This window comes from Scleropages formosus, chromosome 1 (genome assembly GCF_900964775.1).
Source record: "Scleropages formosus chromosome 1, fSclFor1.1, whole genome shotgun sequence".
Taxonomy (NCBI): Eukaryota; Metazoa; Chordata; class Actinopteri; order Osteoglossiformes; family Osteoglossidae; genus Scleropages; species Scleropages formosus.
This window is the reverse complement of record NC_041806.1, coordinates 42244406-42268309: the sequence shown is the minus strand read 5'-3', so window position 1 is coordinate 42268309 and position 23904 is coordinate 42244406.

Below are 23904 nucleotides of genomic sequence, written 5' to 3'. Positions count from 1 at the left end.
GGAATTTGAACCCGGGTCCTTTCAGCTCAGAGCAGTGGCTCTAGCCATTACAATGCCTGCTGTCCCTAGAGTCCTAAAGTTTAATACTATGTCTTAATAATCTCTTACTCATTTACTTTCCATAGCCTATTGTCCAATGAAGGTCACATTGGTCCAGAACTTGTCCCTGAAGTACAGGGTGATAGACTAGGCAGGGTACAATATGGAGGGACACCAGGCCATTGCAGGGCAATCAAACACTCACATACACCTGTGCACCTGGACGAAAAGCACATAAACACAAGTACAACATATAAACTGCACACAGACTAAATGGGGATTAAATTATATCCAATAATTTATAGCCCATATCCAGTTGCACAGCCCAGAAGTTGTGAGGCACCCGCACTACCTGCTGCTCCACTATGCTACCGCTTAATACACACACACACACACACACACACACACACACACACACGCACATTTTCTAAACCGCTTGTCCCATACGGGGTCGAGGGGAACCGGAGCCTAACCCGGCAACACAGGGCGTAAGGCCAGAGGGGGAGGGGACGCACCCAGGACGGGACGCCAGTCTGCTGCAAGGCACCCCAAGCGGGACTCAAACCCCAGACCCACTGGAGAGCAGGACCCAGTCCAATCCACTGCACCACCGCGCCCCCTCACCGCTTAATACACACACACACATTTTCAGAACCGCTTGTCCCATACGGGGTCACAGGGAACCGGAGCCTACCCAGTAACACAGGGCGTAAGGCCGGAGGGGGAGGGGACACACCCAGGACGGGACGCCAGTCTGTCGCAAGGCACCCCAAGCAGGACTCGAACCGCAGACCCACTGAAGAGCAGGACCTGGTCCAACCCACTGCGCCACCGCACCCCCGCTCACCGCTTAATATGGAATGATAAATCTAAATATGATTTGACTTACAGATGGTTTTGTCAGAAGGGGGTGCGCGGTGGTGCAGTGGGTTGGACCGGGTCCTGCTCTCCGGTGGGTCTGGGGTTCAAGTCCCGCTTGGGGTGCCTTGCGACAGGCTGGCGTCCCGTCCTGGGTGTGTCCCCTCCCCCTCTGGCCTTGCGCCCTGTGTTGCCGGGTAGGCTCCGGTTCCCCGCGACCCCGTATGGGACAAGCGGTTCTGAAAAAAAAAAAATATGGTTTTGTCAGTCATTGTGTTAGCATCACATGGATTCTCAGGGTATGTAAAAGTAAATGCCAGATACATTGAAATCGGAGGTTTCATCGTCCTCTGCCTTGAAGTTGACATTTCACCATGAAGCATGCAAGGATAAATAATGAAAAATACATTTTCATACTTCTGCCTCCTGGCCCATGAAACTGATCTAAAATCTTAATTAGTGCTACTGCATTACTGACACATTATATTTACATTTTCTGTAAGCAAGACTCATCTCACAATGTTTCTTGCATGGGCTATAACAGAATGTAGTACTTACTGATCATTTCATAAGATGTGCAATGCATCTAATGTGATATCTATGGTTCAGCTTTACAGAAATGTTTGACAGTACATTTTAAATTTGAATTCATTTTTCTACAAAAGGCACATACAATAAAAAACAGTGTAATGTTCTTGAATTTTGTCTATATTTTTCTTAGAGGTACAGGATGTGGAAAACTTTTTTGAAAGATGCAGATGAGAAGACTCAAGTTTCATTTCTTAAGGGCCAGAGGATATAAATGACTCCCCTGCCGTATTTATGATAATACACAGATGCTTTGCGTCAAAATGAAGTGTCTGACATGTCACAGATGAATTGGACATTTTTATGAATGTGTGTTTTATTTAAGTTGTTATTATCTGCAGAACTAATCATGCTTTCCGCGTCAAAAGCATTTTTAACTTGTTCCACACTTACAGGTGCCTCATTTGAGTGCTCTGTGGTTCTCATTTTAAGTAATGAACTGCAAGAAAGGATTACAGAATTATTACACTTTTGTGCTTAAGAATGGAAAATTAGACATCAGTGGTGTACGTTATATCTCTTTGGCAGGGTATCATTCACACTTGTATGGAAGGAAAATGTCTTTTAATTGGCAATTAACGTATTTGTTCCAGTCATGTGAACTCTCTGCCCACCCATATACTGGCAAGATGCACACTTCCAGTTCAGCTCCCGTCGGGGAAAACAACCGAAACGGTTGGCCGTTAGAAAACTCCATCGAAAATGACGGTGGAACAATAGCGGAAAACCACGGAGTGTGATATTCCCTTTAAAAGAACAGCCGAAGTCTCGTTGACCACGCAGCAGTAAACGAATCGGCATTTTCCTGATGAACTGCAGAAAGGCACAGCCGAGGGAGCCGGCTGGATGAATACTGTAACACGGGCCCATTTGTTTGCTTATTGATCCTCGCTCAGACCCCCGTGACTCTGGGCATCCCGCCCCCGCTGGCCAGAGATCTGACACAAATCAAGTGTGTTTGTTTCTGCACCTGCACCATTGTTTACTCTGGCCTGGAAAAAAGAGAGCCGAGGAAACAGCGCACAGGAGAGCGCTGGGCCGCGACTTTCTGCGAAACCCACCGTCTCCCTTGCCACGGGGGGGATGGCCACACATGTTGCGACCTACAACGCAGTCTGCAGCGATAACTTGGGGTTGGAGCTTTATTTCGGATTCTGCCTTGACATGATAAAGATCAAGGATCTTTGCACCCTGAAAACAACTATAGTGAACAGCACCCTGGGTTCAGATAGGGCCAAGAGGGACGCAGAGGAAGTGTTCATCACTTACGAGTTATTTGAACACCCATACCAGGGAAATAATGCTCTCGGTCCAAGGACCCGTTTCCTTCAGGACCTGCACCTACAATCAGCCTTCCCAGCCTGCTTAGCACCCCCAGGCTCTCTTCCCCACCCGCTCGCAGACATAGTCACCCCATCATTACCCCAGAATTGCCCTTACTGGTTACACATGCTATTTACAAGTTACCCACAATGCAACTATTTACATTGAACAGGTTTCCCACCTAAACCAGTAATGTGGGTCGTTACACAGTTATCAGAAGGATACATGAGTAAAATAAAGGCATATAAACTACCGACAGATAAAGTGAGCCTGAAATGAGTGGACAGTGCAAGGGCTGTATACGAGTGATTTTAAGTGTTACCCACATCAGTTCGACAGAAAAGGTCTTTATAGGACACAAAACCTGAATGTAATGAATTATTAACGGATATGTTAAATTGTTAACACATAAACTGCAAATAAAACACTCTTCAGGCTACTTTAAACAAAAAAACCCACTTTAGGCCGATAATTTGCCAGAAAAGGGAAAAACAGCACATGTGTCTTTAAATTCAAAAAGATGAGAAGAAGTTCAAAAAATGTATGTTCTCGCTTCCATGCAGTGCCTTCCAGGCCTAGCATCTACATTTAAGGTTTCACTCCAAGCGCCATTTGCTTCCGATTGACAATCAACATGCACTTGAGGGATATAATTGCTTAACAGGTCCTTCACAGCAGATGGCTGGATGTTTTGTGACGGCAAGCAGCTGCTGAGGCCTGTGGTGAGAACTTTTCCTGTGGCAGCTGCTCGGAAGAAAGGAATACATGTTGCATGGAAAAGAAGTGGTCATTATAAAAAATTAACTTTATTACTGGGCAATCAGATATCATGTTTGCTTCCGTTTATCTCTTTTTAAGCATTCTCTTCCGTGTCTAATCATCACATCGGCTTATTGGAAATCTGGGAGATGCAGATATCTAAGTCAATACAATGAATTATTATTATTATTACTACGGAACATTATTATAGTCATTATTCTATATCGCAGGGTAAGCCATCTTCGTGCTACTCTACTATCGTCACCCCTTTCCAAGTTAATCAGTTATTCAGCTAAATGAATGCAGGCAATGATTGAAACATTGAAATTATTTAGTATTTGGAATCAAAGATTTGCAGGGAACACACAAGATGGTGACACTTGAAGATGAGTGTTGTCTTTCTGCAGAGGATCCATTAATACTCCCAGTATAGGAATGGAATTCCTGCCATGCAAGGGCAATTTAAGGTCACAGCTGTAGCCTATGATGTAGGTCATAGAAGGGATAAGAACTCTGAATGACAACTTGAAGTTTTCTGGTTAAAATGCCTGGAGGGTTCCTGCTATTGTACCCTTGGATAAAACACGAAACCTGAACGGCTTCGACAAAATATGCAGCTGTCTAAATGGGCCAAGCCGCAAGTCACGAAGTGTCAGCTGAGCAGCGAAATTGGCAAATAAATGCGACACAATGAAAGCCCATGAACACTGTAATTACACTGTAGTTACACTCAATTACAGCTGTGATTAAGGCACTGCAAAAGACTCATAAAAGCTCAGCAGAGAGAGCAGATCTATTGTTATTGATGGCCGATCTTGTTTACGGTCCTGGAGCTGGCCTGAAAGCAGCACGCAGCCCAAGTGTCAGGCACGTTTCCCACCAAGAGCATTCAAGCATTCAGTCCCAAGAATCCCCAGGATGTTGTTTCCTTTCCCATAAAATTTTAGTATTGTTTCGTAGCCTCACGTCATTATTCTTCTTATTCCCAATATACTCTTTCTTAAGTGTCATTTTTATGCACAGCAACAGTTTTGCTTGTGTTTACAGCTGCTTTTTTTTTGCCCTTTGTCATTTACACTACAGCAGTGTACCGGTTACAAGACTGTGTCCTTTAACACTATCGTTCGCTAGATAGTGCACAATTTCAGCATCACGGGTCTGACATTGGTTATGTGCATGTCTGGCTCAGTCGTCCAGAATGAAGCACCTCGAGGTGGGGAGTAGCCACTCAAGTCGCAAATCACATTTTTTAAGACCTTGAAACAAACATCATCCAAAGGGTAAAGAAAATGTACTAAAAATACTTGGCTTTTCAGTTACACTGAAATATCAGATATCCTCCTTCCTGTTGCTTTGACTTTGAAAGGTAAGGTTCATTTTTTCTTTAAGCTAATACTACACTAATCAGTGGAGTTTACATAACATGGATCATCTCTGCAAAGGAATCCAATTCTCAACATGTCGAGCTTTGACAAAAAAAAAAAAATCACCTACTTTCCAGTTCTGTTACATTTTTTTCGCTCGCACTTTCTTTACATATGCTTTCATTCTGACACATTTTATGGATCACCTTGCGGCTCAATTGACATACCAAGGTGCCTGAGCCAGTCTCAGGAGCCAAAGACCTCCAGCTGTTAATGAGATAATTCATCGGGAAAAGCACCTCTTTTATTTGAAGGTGACGCTCTGGAGTGACATTTCTCCCACAGGCCAGTAAGCTTCTCGTCTTGGTGTGCCCAAGGCTCTGCCCCTGACAGTAACCACCTCACTGCTATCACCTTTCGAATTAATAAGCTACTCTTCCAAAAAAAAAACTGCAAGGCTGGCATTGAATTTAACATCGTTTTTTTTTTGGCGTATAGATTTGACTTAAAGGTTAGACAATGATGAAGTAAGTCATCTGTGCAAGGCCCACACTGAACTGTATGGGCGTATTTTAATAAAGAATCTGATTAAAACCCAATACAAATGTGCCATTAATCTACGACTCCTCATTAATCTCTGACTCCACCTGATATGGCAGGTAGTCGCACATTTAACCGTTTGACCACTTACTATAAACCTGAACCCAAGGAGGAACTGCTGATCAAAACATACCCAATTAATCTCAGTGTCATCTTAATCTGGTCATTTTAAATTCCGGGGTAAATTAAATCAATTTTGAATTCCTCCACATTCCACATACATTATTTAACTGGCAGCAAATTGCACACTGGCTGTAATTTGACAACAATAAATTTAGATTACTTCATGTATCTTTCTGAGTTTGGGGTTAGAATTTACATTCATTTTCCGGTAATCTTTCATCATACGTGATAAATCCACCCCTTCTGCATGTTAAATTTTGAATACATTGGATACCTTCCAATTAAACAATTTTGAGTTTATTCACTGCATTAATAAAACATAGTACGAATTGTTATTTTGTTTGCAACAGGCATGGTGTGGATGTGTAGATGCAGAAAGACATTGAAGCAGTGCTGTTGAACTAAAGGGTAAAACACTTCACTGGTAAGTGTTTGAAGGTCACTCTAGTGACCATCAAAAATAAGTGTGGACTTTGAAACCTTCCTATCAGACAGAAATATGTTTCTTTGATTTGTGCAGAAAACTGATGAGTGACACTTTCCCTTTGATAGCGGAGGACACCCGCTGCCACTTTATATACAGCAACGGGAATCAATAGTTTACACGGCTTCACTGGTGGCTCAAGATTTTTTTGTCGGAGACAGAGAAAAAAACTCGTTCCCAAGGTAGACCTAAAAATTTTAATTAGCACTGCTTGCAGTTTGGGTCACCAACACAGACATCCATCTGAGAGTACTCAATATTTAATTAAACGGCTCTTACCGAAAGCTGTGCACCAAAACACGATTCCCAATTACCCTCTTTATCTACACGGTGTCTCCATTTACTTCTAAAAGGCAGTTAATACATGTTACAGTGTCCAAACAAACTCTCAGCATTTCAGAAGAATGCAGTATTATTTCTAAATGGAGAGCAAACAAAAAAGGAATAAGTGCTTCAATTGGAGTCAATCCACACCACGAGGTATAACTAATAATTTGTAAATACCGCAAATGCAGAAATGTATTTTCCAACAACGAATGCAGCCAAAGTGAGCACAAACAGTGGTACCGCCAGCCATGCTAGGAATTCATTTGAAAGCTTTTGTGATTAATGTCCAAACTATTCATTAGACTGCATTTGCTTCAGCAGGTAGGCAACAGGTGAGAAAGAAGGGACTACAGTTGTAGGGAATCATTTCTTTCTCTAGCTCACTTTAGATGTTGTTTTCAGCATGAAAAGTCGTTCCCTCCTGCACGAAAAGGCCATTCCCCTCTAAGCTCATATGGGGTATGAAAATAATCTATTTTTTTTCCTTCAGACAATTTATCATATTCAGAAACTGTCAATCCTCACACAGGATATGTAAGACTCCCTTGCTGTAGCACAGACTATTAAAATTCATATTCGCCCTTGTTTTCACCAAATCGCTGCATTTTCGAGTTGTTTACTATTTGCCTCATTTCCTTTTGAAGCAGTTAAACAGTTTGTGGAGTTTTGTTACTGTCTTCTGAAGGAAGTAAGGTTTTGTCATAATATTTTGTCATCATTATTCTTACAGTAGTCAGCATACAGGAACTACAGGTAGAGTACTGGGTAAGAATGTAAATGTAAATGAATAAATGTAACAACACAGCACAGAAACCTGAAGGCTGCCCATTCAAAAGCATAACTTAGCCAAAATAACAACAACAACAATAATAATACACGCACACATTGTCTGAAACCATTATCCCAAGCAGGGTCGCAGCAAACCAGAGCCTAACCCAGCAACACAGGGCGTAAGCCTGGAGGGAGAGGGGACACACCCAGGACGGGATGCCAGTCTGTTGCAAGGCACCTCAAGCGGGACTCGAACCCCAGGCCCACCGGAGAGCAGGACCCGTCCAAACCCACTGCACCACCGCACCCCCATAATAGTAATAATAATAATAATAATAATAAGAAGAAGAAGAAGAAGAAGAAGAAGAAGAAGAAGAAGAAGAATATGATTGCTACCAAACAGCCCCCCAAGGTATCTGTAATTTTCAGTACTTCACTGCTTAAGGCCTTATTGTCCTACATTTTTGAGTGACACTGTAATTACAATATAAATAAAGCAATATTACATTGACATCTATTTGTGTTCATATGGTGCTCACTTGGTTGTAGAACATCATTTCTACAATTGGATTAGGCTGCAGCTCAGTATCAAGAACACATTTACATTTATTCATCAGATGTTTTTGTCAAAGTGACTCACAGACTAAGATATGATAAGTGCATAAAAATAATGTACGTAGCAGTATCACAAACAGGAACAGCAAGTACAATTATGTATCGCCTCATTCTTTAGTGCAAGAAACTGAGGTGTAGCTCACATTTTCTTGCATTCCACACTCACAATTTGAACAGAAGTAACATCCTGAAAAGGTCACAGATAAAGTAATGTATCGCAATTGGTCCCATCCATAACAACCAAAATTGTAAGTGCCCACACAGATGATCAACATGTGTAATTGTGCCAAGCAGGGCAATGGAAGAACTTTTCAGGAGTGAAACACTGCCCAAATAGGTATAAAGACGTGTATGATTTAGATCTTTTCTTGAAGATTTTTATATTTACCATTGGAACTATCTATCATATCAATCGTGTACTTGGATCGCAACAATGACAGCCTGCTGCAAATAAACTATGCATTGTGGGTATGATGGGGTATCTGGAGGGCAGGCAATTAACTTAAACTGATATTTGTTTCACATCACTAACATGGGTAAGTATGAACATGAATCCATTGACATTTGGTTTCATTTCTCAGCCTGGTGACCAATCCAGGACTGTGAGAACAGCTCGGATTATTGATGTTACACTTGTGGGCAGATAATGGTCAGTTCACAGTAATATCAAAGCTTCAGCACGAGAACTGAGATGAGGTGTGTCGTTATGGTGATTTTCCTAATGATCACTGGACACAAAATGTCTTTCCTTACTTTAGTGACGGAAGGCGAAGAAGTTTTACGACTCAGGTATGTAGTTTTAATAATGAGAAATACCTAATGAAAATATCTACAAAAACTGTCCTTCTGCTTAACGCAGTCTCCTTTCCAGGGAGCTTGCATTTTTTTATCCAAGAGTCTGTCCAACTGCACCCCAAGCAAAATGCCTCTCTTTCCCTTTTGGGTCAGAAGCAGCACACTGGAGGCTTGGCCAATAACCCTTATTTCAGATTCAAATTAAAACATTCAAAAATTCCGATGGATAGATATTTTCTTGCAAATGGATGACATTAATTCTTTAAAGAGAGTGACTAGGAATCTGAAAATATGTAGCACACCAGTAAAATGTAATGTGAAGTTTAATTGGGCAAGAAAAATACAGCTGTGATAAGGATGTGAGGAGCCTCGTGGGCATACTTTACCCAAAATTATGGCTTTCAGTTGAAACAAAAAGTCTATTTTTACGTCAGTGACTCTTCTGCGATAAGCCTGATGGTTAATGCTGCATCAAAGACATTAAAAATAATATCTGAAGTGTATTGATAAGGTGACAGTATGAAAATGAAGTTCATAATCAACAGCTTAGGATAAGGAGGCGTAACAGCTGAAAATTGCAATGCCATAATAGCTACTGAACTGAGCAGTTTTCATATACACCGATCAGCCACAAAATTTAAAGCATCTGCCTAATGTTGTGTAGATCCCTCTCGCGCCGCCAAAACAGCTCTGACGTGTCAAGGCATGGACTGCACAAGACCTCTGAAGGTGTTCTCTGGCATCCGGCACCAAGACTTTAGTAGCAGATCCTTTAAGTCCTGTAACATTGCGAGGTGGGGCCTCCATGGATCGAACTTGTTTTTCCAGCACATCCCATAGATGCTCAATTGGACTGAGATCTTGGGAATCTGAAGACCAAGTCAACATCTTGAACTCTTTGTCATGTTCTACAAACCATTCCTGAACAATTTTTACAGTGTGGCGGGACCACTACCATCTGGGAAAATCGTTGCCATGAAGGGCTGTATGATCTGCAACAATCTTTAGGTAGGTGGTACGTGTCAAAGTAACATCCACATGAATGACAGGACCCAAGGTTTCCCAGCCAAACACTGCCCAGAGCATCGCACTGCCTCCGCCAGCTTGCGTTCTTCCCATAGTGCATCCTGCTGCCCATCTCCTCTCCAGGTAAGCGAGGCACATGCACCCAGTTGTCCACATGATCTAAAAGGAACGTGATTCATCAGACTAGGCCACATTCTTCCATTGCTCCATGGTCCAGTTCTGGTGCTCACGTGCCCATTGTAGGCACTTTTGGTGGTGGACAGAGGTCAGCATGGGCACTCTGACTGGTCTGTGGCTACGCAGCCCTATACACAGGAAGCTGTGATGCACTGTGTGTTTTGACACCTTTCTATGATGGCCAGCATTAAGGTTATCAGCAATTTGTGCTAAAGTAGCTCTTCTGTGGGATCGGATCACACGGACTAGCCTTCGTTCCCCACGCACATCAGTGAGCTTTAGGAGCCCATGACCCTGTCGCCAGTTCACCGGTTGTCCTTCCTTGGACCACTTATGGTAGGTACTGACCACTGCATACCAGGAACACCCCACAAGACCTGCCGTTTTGGAGATGCGCTGACCCAGTCGTCTAGCAATTACAATTTGGCCCTTGTCTAAGTCGCTCAGATCCTCACGCTTGCCCATTTTTCCTGCTTACCACCACATCAAATTCAAGAACTGACTGTTCATTTGCTGCCTAATATATCCCACCCCTTGACAGGTGCCATTGTAACAAGACAATCAATGTTATTCACTTCACCTGTCAGGAGTGTTAATGCTGTGGCTGATCGGTGTACATTTCATATTTACAGGTCATATTCTTGATGTGCAGCATCAGAATCCAATCTTTAAGAATTGCACTGATCTTTGTGTATGAAACCTGTTCACCATAACTTGATCATATACGTTTCTGTCAGTTGACATAACTCTGGATTAACATTTATGGCTATCAATCATAATGAACAAGCACAATCTCATTCATTATTCCCAACTGCTTGTCCAATAAAGGGGTTTGGAGCCCATACCAGTTGCAGTGTGATCCAAGATACACCGTCACCAGGACAACAGTCCATTACAGGACAATCAAACAAATGGTCACTCACAACATTCACACACCAGGGGAAATTGAGCGACCCCAGTTCACCTGAAAAAAATACCTCTGGACAGTGAGAAAACAAAATGAACCCAGAAAGAATCTTCTAACTTCCCACAGACTAAGCCTGATATAAGCCCCATGTGAACCTATAGTCCAGGAGCCACAAGGCACGAGTGCCACCCATTGCATCACTGTGCCACCCCTCCAAGCAAAAGTGGAGAGCATTAACAGACTGAGGAGTTAATACACACACACACACACACACACACACACACACACACACACACACACAGCTCAAGTGTAATAATGTCCCGGATGTGCAGAACTCAACGTTTCTCACAATTCTAAAAGCCCAAAAATTCGCTTCCCCTTCATACACATGACATCCCAGCAACTCTTCAAACCTCACATACTACCTCTGTGAAAGAGTCGTGCAAAGGAATCTATCGCCACATTTCTCCTCCAACGCTAAGCTCATCTTCTGCAAATTCTATTAAGTCTAATGAAACCTGCTGACATCTTTCGCCCAGGAGGCACTCTTCTTTGTTCATGAGCATGAACCAACAAAGGTGACCTCGCGAGATGTCATCTCCGTGACCCAGAGCCCTGGCACAGCAGACAGAGTCAACACAGAGTGGGGAAAGAGTAAGAAAGAAACACTGCTCATCTGGAGTTAGTTTCAGAAGCCACGGGCATCCTCTGGACCCCAACTCCGTTGTGAATGCGCTCAGGCAAATGCTTTATTAACTACCCAGAGGGGAGCAACTGTGCTGCTTTAATTTATTCCTTCTTGTTCCCATATAACTTTTCTTCATTCTTTAATTTGTGAAAAAAAAAATACCCAATAGAAATAAAGTTCATTTTCAGAGGCTTATCTGTAACGATGTTCAGCCATAGACCTGACACATGATAACCCAGGTATTTTTCCATCATTTCCACAAGCACACATCATTAGAGAAAATGGCAGTGGGATACTTTGTAAAGGTGTCTCGCGGTTGTAATGATAAGAGTGCGGTCACCCTCTTCGACGCACCGCGGCAGTGCGACGGAACAGGCCTATCCCGTGTTTATGGAGTGCTTTTCGGTTTGCATTTTAATTGGGTTCTCGGGTGAGCGCACTTTACATCGTACACGTGGTCCCACGTAGAGCTGGATCAGGGGGCTCCGTTGAATGAGAAGAACGAGAAAAAACAGCGTCGCCCAAGAAATCTACAATTACTTCAATTCATTACGTGCAAGCGGGACAGAGGAAGCGCAATCGTTTCTACAGGATCTCTCGCCCGTGCTGTATCCTCACCGAGGTAGCTCCTTTCTTCCTGCGAGTCAGAATAGCGACATCTGCTTCGGCGGCCCGACGTGCACCGAGCCTCCGTGCTCTTCCATTCTCGTCTGGAAGCAGAACACTTCACCAGCCCCTCTTTTTCCTATGAAGAACAAGCATATAATTACTTTGAAAGGAGGTCTACATGGCAGAAAAGAAGTTGATGTTTGTTTCTATCTTTGCGGCCACAGCTGCGCTGCTGATGTTTAATGCAATTTCGGGATTTTTCTTTTTTTGTAACATAACATGACACAAATTCAGAGCACAATACAAGCGGAAAGCACGGTACAAATTTTTATTGATTTCAACAGTGTACTTGACGTCTTAAAAGTAGTTAAAAGGGTTGGGGTGCACATTTTAAACCACTAATCCAGGTAAATGGAGGGCTTTAAAAGTCTGCATTTAACACACTTGAGTGGTTGACTAAATCTATTTTTTGCCAGCAATATGGATATAAATTATGAGAGGTAATAGCTTTCAGCTAATAAAAATTGCTGTTAGTAACTTTCTCCATAGCGCACTAAGCATTACTAAGTACTTTTTCTTCAGTTTTTTTCCTTTGGCAGTTAATTTCTGTAATGCCGTTTCAGCTGCATTCCGTCACTGTGAAATGTATGAATTTTTGTACTTAACTTGAACTGAATCTTTGTTCAAAGGCAACCTTTTATTTAGTCGTATTGAAACAGATACGATGTATGTTGCATTTTACAGGTCAGTTTTATTAAAAGCAAAGGTTGTGAAGACAATTGGGCAGTATAACCAATGGAATAACCAAATGGACATTATTTATTTATGCTCTGTTTATGCATCAGATCACATTGCTGGAAAGCTTTGAAAATATGCTAAGAATACAGTTTTTTGCCTCATCCATTTTAAACACACAGAAGCTTTGCTATTCATTAATAATACAATAAATCATCACCCAAATAAATTGTTTTATAAAATACACTGCACAGGTGCTCTCTAAGTACATGTCAACAAATCAAATCAGAGGGGGTGAATTTACATTTGTTGTCATTTTGTGATGATAATCACTGGAAGTGGGAAAAAAAATTGTAGAAATGTGTTGCGTGCTGAATTTGTCAGGTTATAATGCCAAAGGAAAGCTGAGTATCCTTCTCCTTTTAATTAATCAATATAATTTCTCCCTTCTTTCAGCAAATGGAGTGCATGGGAGGAATGGGAAACAGCAAATGAAGGAAAAATGTTTTAAGACACACACTCAATATTCAATATCAAATATATATGTAATATTCCAGTAAATTTCTTCTTTAAGTGTTCTTTGGAATTCAGAACAAAACTTGGAGTTTTAAATGAATAAATTTAATATAGTACCAGTGAAATGTTTGAGCACACTTGATGGAAAATGGTGAGACAAGACCTTCTGGTGAACAAATTTGCTCATGAAATGAGCTAACTTGTGTTTCCAGCTTTTCTAGAGTAGTTCCCCAGATATATAAGACATGTGGATTGTTTGACTTCATTCTCCTGTCCAGTTCTCACATACAGGTACTGCCCAGGATGCCCAGGTGGACTCACACGTGATTGTTCCTGAAGCTGGGTGTGATCCATTTCGCCATGTCTCCACAGTATCTTAGTGTTTGCTGAATAGAAGCTCACCAAGGCCAAAGTGGTTTTTGTGATGTCTAAGTCACCTAAGTAGATTTCCTTTGGAAAACTTTGGCAATCACTTCGCCTGGCCTCATGCTATGCTTCAGAGATAGTGCCTTGATCACCTAGGAAGAAAATGGTGTTATTTACTTCTCTGTTTCCAGCATTCATGCCTATCGGAAGCGGTGGCCCCCAACGTGCAAACATACAACATTGCTTCCCAGCATAGCTACTCCTGTCCCCTTTCCCTCCTTTAAAAGTGTCCATTTACGGAGAGACTGCGACAGTCAGCAGCAAATCGGCAGTCCTTCCCACTAAAGAACTCTACTACAACCATCTCTCAAACAGATGGCTATGTCAAAGACTTCTCCCAGAATGGACTGTATCGGCAGGCGTTAAACTGCAAGAATCCTCAAAATGGTACCTCACGTCGCTCTTTACAAGACCGGATCAGCATTCTTTTGGCTGACCCTCAAATAACACACAGACCCGAGTGTTCAATCTTTCACAAGAAACACAGCGAGACAATCCCCTGCTACATTCCTTCATTTTTATTGCTCCTTCTTCCCATTAAAGGGAGTTAGTGATGACCGGCAGACAAAATAAGAGCAAGAAAAATACAGGTCGTTAACGTACCTCAAGGTGACAGAGGTTCAGTGATGAAGGGAACATTGATTCAGAGCGAGAACCGGCCTGTTTTATTTGTGGGACAGTGACATTGGCTGTGCTTCTTGGGGAGACGGTAAATGGGAGAACTAATGGAGATGGAGAGCACATCGGGGCAATTAAAGGGCATCTGTCACACCACAAAGGAGCATCTCTCTGTTACACAAGCTGATGGCGCTCCGCTGGGCCTGCGACGGCCACAGGGACGTGGGTGACAGCGCATGCTCATTACTCATATCCCACGTTGTCTTGTATGGTGACACACAAACATACGCCGTAGGTAGCAGGTCACGACCTGAAGATAGTACACGAGCAATTTATTCGTAACTAAACAACACAGAGCAAATGGTTCCTATTTATATTTGAGAAACGCTGCTGTTTCAACATCTACTCCTTTCAAAATATTTTTTATGTGTCCTTTGAATGGAGTGTAATGAAACAAGGTCAAGCGTGAGGATAATAGCTCCGTGTACAGGTGCAAAAGGTTAAGACTCGCATAGTTTTTGAAAAAGGAACTTCAAGGTTTATTTATGCAGAACAGAAAGCACAGATGGCAAAGGTTTTTTCCGAAGTCTTCGAAACAGGATTTAATTTCGAATCAGGGAATAGTGTGAGAAACAGCAGGGCGTTTGAACAACAGCGCAGTTTTCAAAGACACGTAATGAAATGTTCACATGTCGTTTAATGTATATACAACTTTTCCCTGTTTGTTGGTGTTTTTTTCACAACTCCACTTTTTACTGTTAACCATTTTGAGTCCATTATTGTATTTTGCTGACATTTCCCCCGTAAATTGTTGTCAGTGGCATCATCTTGAGTTTTTTTCTCAGTCGCACATTCCAGTGGCTTTGCTTCATTATGTTCACCTTATTACCTTGCGCTGACTGTTAACAGAAAACCTCTGCATGGCAATGGAAAACCCAGGTTTTACGGATCGATATGCCTGCAGAGTGCTGAGCAAACCTTGATATTTAATAACTATGAATTTGTAGTGTATTCCTTTGGGGATGATTTATACAATTTCTACAATGGGAGCACGACATCATAAAGAATTCTGGATTGCTTGTACAGCAAAGACTAAAATATCTTGTATGGATCCAGTATAACAAAGGTTTTGGCCACAGTTCAGTTTGCACACTGTGTACAAACATTTTGTACATGATTTTGTATACTATATACCACACCGCATACCACAAGGTGTGAATTGCTTTCGTCTACCGTAATTTTGCACATTTTTGAAGCTGTCTACATTCTGAAAAGAATAAGTCATGCATCTTAGTCTTCTTGTGTTTCTGTTTAATTTTCAGGTCAGGTTGGCCTGCAAATTTCCTACCGAAAGCGTGAGAGGACGTTGACATTCAGCGCATTTGCATAAGCAGATGGAGCGCCTAACAATGTCCGTGCATACAGGGATGGACGCAGCCAGGGCCAGCAGATCACAAAAAAAAGCAGATAAGGCCATTCCGCTGACTGAGAAGCCAGTCCAGCCATTAATAATTAATATTCGGAAAGCAAATTTAAATCGCATCGAGCTCCAAATCCATTTCAACTTTCCAATGCAAAGTATCAAACAAAACAGTGTGCAAAAGAAATGGAATGAAAAAGCAACCTTAAAAAGTGGCAGTAATCCAATATTTCATGCTACTTTTCCTGCCGGCTGCCATAGGCAGGCGCCGGCACTTCACTGTATCAGCAATTTTCTACGTAATTTGTGAAACTAAGGTGCTGGTTTGTGATATTTTAAACAAATATAAAACGCTGCTACCTACAACACTGCTAATTTCTCCCTCGCCATCCAACACCTTCCTCCTTTTCACCTCACAACTGCATTCCAGGGTACAGATTGGTTACAGATGAGCTTCAGTGTATCACACATGTAACAAAACCATCTCAAATTGTCAAATTATTGTAACGGATGATATCCCATCTAAGAAATGCCATGATACTAATTTAGCTTTGAATCCATGCTGCCATACGTGTCATTTTATTTTCGTTATTTATGTTTTGTCTTCAAAAAGTATCCCACAGGGCCCTGTGCTGATGCTTCACACACGTTACATTGCATTTAGAGCCTGAATGCTGATGTTGCACACCCACGGTTAATAATTGTTAATAATTAAGCTGGAATCAATCCTATCAACAACTGGAAGGTTCCCATCCTGAAAAGTGTATCCTTGGAAACCAAACTGTAATTAATGCTTAATAAGAGTTAGAAAGCGCCTGATTGCTTCGTGGGCTCGCTCTTCGTAGAAGCCAACCGGGTGTAGCAGCGGATGACAGACATGACAATGATACTCCAGGATGGCAGCGCAGCTCAGCCTGTGTTCCTTAATTACATCCGGCTTTCTGTATGACAGCTATCACCGCTGTCAGGTAAGAGCTGGAAGTCATTTGCCTCAACGCTGTATTCGGACGTAGCCAGTTTGCATGTTTCCCTCTCAATATTTGAAGGCCCATCACCCCACCAGACAGGCCTGCAGGCCGCCACCGTACTCTCCACGTGTTCATCAGTACATTGCTTTATTGGCATGCAGGCCTTAACCCCAACCCTCAAATTAAAACGTGAGCCTATGATTTGCAAATTAGCGTAATGAAGTATTGGTGGAGCGAACTATTAGAGTGCAGTATTAGAGCAATTAAGTAGATTAAGCATTTTAGGATACGTTCAAGTGTGTTTTGATTTCCCCTCAATGCAAATATTTGTCAAGGAAAGATCCACAAATTAGTGTGCTGAGGATGGAAGGCTTTAAATTAATAAATAATAATGAAGAAAAACTGAAAAGTCCAGGGCTAGACTTAATAGCTGAACTAATATAGTGAGCTTTTCACCTCTGGGAAATTGTTTGGGGATATTTACTCCCTCCTGCAGCCGCTGAAATAACCCGCTGAAGAGGCTGACACTCGGAAAGCGCTCGCACACCGTCTCATGTTTAATGAGACAAACTCTACAGATCCTCACCTTCCGCTGTGCTTTTTTCTTCTTCTTCCTCCATCCTCTACGGACACGATATCCATGGCATGTGGGGGGCGGGGGGGCAGAGGAAGTAATGGTTGCTCTCTGAACTACATCGTTCACAGGAGGGCGAATGAAAGGAGCGGACGGCGTCAGTTCTCCGGCGGCTATTTCTGAAGCACAGCTTAAAAAAAGGGAGTGGGGGGGGGGTACGTGGACCCATGCGGCATCCGGCAGCGGCCCTCTCATTAAAAATGCACTGGATTGTGGGTATTTCAGTGGACACGGGGCTTCCCGCCCCACCCACCCTCAACACGGTTCCCCTTGATGAATGTGGCGCTGTTTTGCTCGCCATGCCTTTCAAAGTGGCGCTCGGGCCCGGCGACTCCACGGTCCTCGCCGTCACCGCCGTCTCCCCTCTGCGGCCAGATAATGAGACGCGTCTCGGCCCTGCGAAACCGGAGATGTGACAAACACAAGTGACGGCGACTCCTTCTTGTCTCTTCCTCCGGCAGCCCGGAGAGGAAACAAAGGGAGGATTAACTTTTGAAAGATTTAAACCTCGACGTTCCCGAGAACATTTGATCTAATCCCCCCTGTTAGAGTTTCTTCCCTTTCTAAACGGTTTCAGTCTCCTGAAGCTGGTCTTTTCACACAAATAGGCCACGATGAAACTTTCTCTCACTCGCTCTCTTGCTTTCATTCTCACTGGACCTGAAGTTCAAGCCTGCGCTTTAATGACAAGGCAAGGTTGTCTCAGACTGGTAATAACTGTGTCTAATAGTGTAAACATGCCCATCATGCCGATCGGGGGAATGTGTTTGATTGAGGAGGGTAATTTGATTACGGGCTTTGCGGTGAGAGTCAGCGTATCCCCGTCTCGCCGCTCAGAGTGGCAAGGGAAAATTGGGGACATTAAATCAACTCTGTGGGAGTGCGTTTGATCTCGTATGACCCCTGTGGGACACAGCGAACTCTCCCAGTGTTGAATTTGCTCAGCCAATTTTATTGTGCGAGACCCTGTGCCACAAAAATGAGGAATTACCAGCTAAACCGGAGTGAGTTAGTGACAAAATGTGGACACAGTTCATACTTACAAAATGGGACATAGCCTTAGGGTTCCATAGAGTTCCTGAGCACAGCAGCAGCACTGGGTTCAGACGTGGGTTTGAGTCTGGCTCCCTCCTTGTAGATTTTTAATGTTGGTTTTCTGTTTAAATGGGTTTCCTCCAGGTGCTCAGGTTTTCTCCCACAGTCCAAAGATGTGTGTTTCAGGTGACTCTAAATTGCCCCTGATGCGTGCACCTGAGTGAGTGTGTAGGTTACCTTGGTTTATTGTGCGGATGACCAGCTGATCGTAGTGGTGCATCTAGTGGTACATCATTGTAATTCGCCTTGGGCAAAGGCACCAGCTAAATATGAAATAACAATCAATAATGAGTTTTTGTTCATTAATTGCTGTCATTGCATCATCATATGCATGGGGTTGGATTTGACAAATATCTAACCGCTTTATAGTTTTCTAGCCCACAGCATCTAAACTGTTCTTGGTGTTTTAATCAATGCATAGTCAAGTTCACGTGAAAAAAATTCCAGTGAGACATTATTTCTGGAGACACCCTGAGACACAAAGGAGGATTCATGTCAAGTCATGGTCTAACGGATGTTGTTTCTGAAAAAGGATTTTGAATTAATGCCTTTCCACATGTAATAACAAGATATAAAATAAGGTATAAAATAAGGTCACTGAACTATTCAAAACATGAAAGTGATGTGCAGTTAATGTGTTTTAGTGGTGGGAAAAATTAATTGATTGCTGATACTTCGTCTAGTTGGATGTATAGTTTTACCCATTTTTACTAGAGCAATTCAGATTAAATACCTTACAAATAGGTACTGCAGAAGGGATGCTCTTGAAACTTGAACCAGCAACCAGCAAGTCCATGCTCTGAACCACTATAATATTGTCTGTTACACAGGAGGGCAGCAGATGCTGTGGTGATGATTGCCATTCTGCAAATTAGTCTAAAAATACCGTAGGGAACATATTTTTACATTTGTAACAGCATTAATAGCTTAGATCTACTGAGATATCAAAGTCACTGTTCTCCCGCCAGAGGGACCACTGTGGTACATTTGGTAATCATTGTTTTGATGCTTGTTATTAAAAAAAGTTTTCTCTACTAAATTATATGTGATTTATGCAAATTTATTTCATATTAGGAATATATTATTTATCATCAAAAATATTCATTACAGGAGTCTAGATGATCATGTAGAGTGATATTATACCCAAAAAGCATATTGTAGGCCCTATGGAATCCCTGCTTGTACTTTCCGGAGAAGTGACACATTGAAAGAGATGTTGGGACCAGCAGCAGAGCGAGTTTTTGGGTTGGCAACTGCTTGTCACTTTACACTTATGTGGCATTCAGGAAATTGCAAAATGCTGATTTACATAGTCTCTATTTCCAAACCTGCACTCCTGGAATAATTAGACGGGATGTTTCCTGCGCTCAGTCAAGGGTGGGGAGCCGGCCTGCATGGCGTCTTTAGCTGGATGACAGGAAGCTATTAAAAACACAAAGATCGAAGCGAGAGGCTGCGACGAGCCCATCACACGTCACCATGGCAGACCCCCGAGAAAATAACCAGGCTTGGTGAGCAGCCGTACTGGGGGCCCCCGGCGTGTTTTTTATCCCAAATGCACAAATTGTGAGTGACTGGCGCTTGATTACCTGGGACACGGGTTCTCTCTTGAGCTCGAAAGCTGCCAGATGCAAACTGACAGACAGTTCTCCATGTTGGGCTCCCCTCTACGTTAGAACGGCATCAGGGCTGCTAAGCCGCATGGCATAGCACATGCATCCGAGTAGTCCGCATTGTCTCACTGCGGAGCTTATTCATTCACAGGGAGGCCAAAGGTGATCTAAGACCATACTAGGTATCAGGGAAGATTTAGCAATGTGGGGTCCCTAGCTGACAGCTATGAGGAGCTCCATTATCAGATTGATTTTAAGCTTCTGCTGCACAAACGAGATGCGATGATACAGTAGACTCACCCTGAACAGATCACTGCAGATCCCTTCTTTCATTTACAGAAAGTTGTTTATAAGGTTCCTTGATACCTCTGGGATCTGATTCCTCTGATTCTTGCTTACAGTGTGGACTTCCCTCTTACACAAGGATAAAGAGCGATATTTACAAAGAACATCTTAGAACCCGGTGACTGGTTCAGAAGTACGCTTCTCTGCGGCAAAGCAGCATAACCGTGTTGTCACCATGAAATAAGCCGATATTCACACCACTCAGTCTCAATTCATTACTCGTGAGCTATAATTTAAAACAAATGATGTTTTTTTCAGGCCTTGACCGCCTAAGGCAAGAATACCTCAATGTTTTGTTTTAAGGAGGTGAATAAGGGGGTGTGTGAAAATCCATCTGGGATAATTGACATTTATCTTATTTGAGCAGCCTGGTGTCAGCGATTGCTGACAGAGAGCCATATTGTAGCAGCGAAGTGCGGCACTAATGTCTGTGTGCTGTATGTGTCAATGGGAGAATACGCAGGACTCTGGGGAACCAGCTCCTCTTGTTTCAAATTAGATTCATTGCTCTAATCTAATACGAAAACAACTTTTTGAGCAAATTACTTTGTCCTTATTCTCAAGACAATCAAGGGGATCTACTGGTGTATCAGCAGTGAGCAAGCAGCACTCTGTAAATCAATTAGTTTCCAACCAGGTTCACTAATGTGATTGAACCTGTACATAATGAAAAATTCAAGCTAATTGAATTTCTAATGATAAATGAATAAAAACAAAGGGAAGCTTTATTAATCTCCCTAAACCTCTCCCTTTGAGACATTTCTGTATATTTTTGCCGCCATTACATTTAACACCATTTGAAAAAAGTGCTTTCGGATTATAAACTGAGAAGAAAAATTTTTACCAGTTTGCGAATGTACACTAAGTTGTCCACAGTAGCATATATGCTTTGAAGTTTCAGATATAAGTTTTCCCATTTTCATAAACTGCTTGTCCTATCCAGGCCCATCCCCGAAGAATGGGGCGCAAAGCAGGGTACACCCTCAACGGGATGCCAGTCCATCGCAGGGCAATCACACGTAAATATGTATCTATATATGAGTTAAAGGTCAAATACTTTCACTTTAACAATGAAAATTTCATTGAGAACAAAAATGGGCGAAAGGTTGATAAAAACCAAGAAGTATCATCTCCTAGGAACCATAAGCATCATGCTGTTCCACATCCAGCTGAGGTGAAAGGCCACCTTTGTCCCATTGTACAGGGTAATTTCGTTACCCTCTATGTTTCAGGCACTCCGCTGGCAACTGCATTCAGTTGATTTGCTTCTCGCCGATGACGCAGAAGCGTTTTCCACATTTTGACAGGGGGATGTAATTCTATCCGGAGCGTATTGACTTCCTCGCAGAAATCCATGAGCGCTAGGCCTGACAACTCTTCCTAAAAACAGCTGACGTATTGCTTCTGCGTGAGGGAGAAAAGGTGTGTGCCGGCCTTATGGAGAATAATGCAACTTGGGGAAGTCGGAGAAGAAGCAATCCTGAACTTGGCTGATATTTTGCATGCTGGTGTTCAGGTCGTGACCTTTCCTTGACAGCTCTGCTGAAGTGCCCGCCGATGTTGGTGTCTATAAATGAAGCTCAATTTCCTTTATTAATTTTCCATGTCACTGTACATTTGTTTCTTTGCAAACCTCTCTTGACATTTGGGCACCGAAGTCCCAGATGTGTTCTCACCATGGTGCATAAACAACAAAAAGCAGAAATAAATACTATAAACTGTGAGTTGTGTGGTGTGTAAAAGTAAATTTAGAAGCATACATACCAAGCAGCGCATATATACATTATACAGTGGAACCTCAGAACTCGAACTTCATTCGTTCCAGAAGGGTGTTCGAGTTCTGAATCAATTTCTCCCTTAAAAAATAGTGTAAATTGGATTAATCCGTTCCAGACCGCCAAATGATTGCCTATTTAAACCTATATACATACATACCTGATGCTAAAACCATAAAAAGTGTAAAACCCATAAATACATGAAATAAAATAAAATAAAATGAAATACAAATGAAAATTTAACTGCACTTTAACATCTTTGCTTTTTCACATATTATTGCCTCTGATATACTATCACCCGCTAACTGTTTTTCATTTATCCAAATTAACAGGAGTTTTCCCACCTTATCAGTTACCGATGGTCTTTGCTTTGTAATAGATTTCACTCTTTTAGCAAGATCAGCTGCTTTGACAGGCTCTTTATTTTTCAGTATAGTGCAAATCATAGATTTAGGCATTCCATACTGTGTAGGCAGATCAACCACATGAACACCTCTATCATGTTTCTTAATTATTTCCTTTTCACATTTATCTGATGCTTTTTTCCAAAGCAACTTACAATGTTAAGGTTACAATCATTTATCCATTTGTACAGCTAGGTAATTTTACTGGAGCAATTCAAGGTAAATACCTTGCTTGAGGGTACTACAGCTGGAGGTGAGGCTCAAACCTGTGGGTCCAAAGGCACTCACTGTAACCACTATGCTACCAGCTGTCCCAGGTATTCATCCCTTTTTAACCTCTATCGTGGCTCTCACTATTTTCCTTTTTCACTGACTGCTTTCACTAGTAACCTTCTTAGGACCCATGATGGCTTATTTAATATAAGATATAAAAAAACCACAAAAACACGTGGAAATTCACAGCACAATTCAGCGAGATGTTCACTCCGCAAGTTTTCAGGCAAGACTGACTCATACTGAGTCATACATGTCATACGCACCCTTTGTTTTACAGGAAAACAGGCGCATCATGTGTTCAACAGGTTTTAGCCTGAAAGGTTCATCGGTTCGAGTCCCGAAATTTTGTTCGAGTTCTGACACATTTTTTTCTCGAACAACTTGTTTGAGTCCAAATTTCTCGAGTTCAGAAGCGTTCGAGTTCCGAGGTTCCACTGTATATACTTACGTTAAAGTGAATATACACTTAGAAAAATGAGTATGGAACTTAACATACTGTTTCAACTACACGCTACTAGGCAGATGTACTGTACTCATTTTTATTTGCATGTCTTAATTATTATTCATTATTAGTAATATATGCTGTATTGGTCAGAAGTGTAGGTCCACTTACTGAAAACTAGTCTGTTTTCATGAGGCATTCATCATGTTTTCCCAGCTCTTCTGCAGGAATTCCTAGAGATGTGGATGCTGGTGGGTTGTTTGCTATCCAGTTCCTCTCATAAAGCTATTGCCCAGGCTTCTCAGGTGTTGTGACACTTTTGACTAGTAACCTCTTGTATTATAGGTGATATTATGTGAGAAGACATTTGTCATCACCATCTTGAACAATCACCGTGAAAGAAGGAAAAGGGTAACGATTCCAGGACACAAATTTTGTCAGGCCTACTCATACAGAGATGTTTTCTTGGCTGGTTTTCACATCATTTTGAAAAAGTTATAACTTGATCAAATTTCATTTAGGTCCAAGCCGTGTCAGTCAAACCAGGGCCTTTTGGCTTCTTGTATATAGTCTTGCTGACGACT